This window comes from Etheostoma spectabile, chromosome 10 (assembly GCF_008692095.1).
Source record: "Etheostoma spectabile isolate EspeVRDwgs_2016 chromosome 10, UIUC_Espe_1.0, whole genome shotgun sequence".
Taxonomy (NCBI): domain Eukaryota; kingdom Metazoa; phylum Chordata; class Actinopteri; order Perciformes; family Percidae; genus Etheostoma; species Etheostoma spectabile.
Window position 1 is genome coordinate 2,390,823 of NC_045742.1, and position 651 is coordinate 2,391,473.

The 651-nt window shown below is 34.9% G+C and overlaps 1 protein-coding gene and 1 long non-coding RNA gene across 5 annotated transcripts in view; both read right to left on the reverse strand.

The window, feature by feature from the left end:
- Positions 1–651, reverse strand: part of LOC116697215 (uncharacterized) — a 142,360-nt gene that overhangs the window by 88,295 nt on the left and 53,414 nt on the right. The gene's annotated exons all lie outside the window — the stretch shown is intronic.
- Positions 362–651, reverse strand: part of phf6 (PHD finger protein 6) — a 13,705-nt gene continuing 13,415 nt past the window's right edge. For all 4 annotated transcript variants that reach the window (XM_032528515.1, XM_032528516.1, XM_032528517.1 and 1 more), the window contains exon 11: positions 362–651. This exon is cut by the window's right edge. The gene's annotated coding sequence lies outside the window, so the exon portion shown is untranslated.

Sequence of the window (651 nt, forward strand, 5' to 3'; positions counted from 1 at the left end):
TCCAGATTAAAGATACTAGTACTGTGAACATTTAATCAATTATCATTCTCACCTCTCACTCTGAAACTGAAACGTAAGTGTAGACCTAATGATGACTTGTTTAAGTGCTAAAAAAAATGTGTATATATATTTTTAAAAATCCCTAAATTCAATGAGATAAAGTACTTTATCTGCAGAAAGAATACTCCAGATAGGAACATGTATGGCCTTGCTGTTTATAGGAGGTCTGACTTTATGATACTGCAGCTAGTGTGACATTCCTCTCTCTTCAAAACTCATCTTCACCTTTAACACGCTGTAACCAGCCATGCCCACAGTACCTTGTGGGCACCCGTTTAAATTAAAGAGTCAGTCCACTCAGTAAATGTGTAAAATAAAATATTTTCTATTTCCGATCATTCATGGATACATTTGTAGAGATACAACAGTAAATCAAACAAAGTCAAGCCAACACCTCTAAAGAGCTCTACTTTGCCCTTTAGTAGCTAAATTAAAAAATGCCACCTTGAACAGTGGGAGAATCCAAGTGCATGCTGGCAAAACTTGTAATTGTGACTGCCCAGAGAGTAAAAAATTATCCATGATGATAATACAGTAGCAAAATATTACATATCAAGAAAGAAAGGCTAACATGAAAAGAGTATTCTTAAG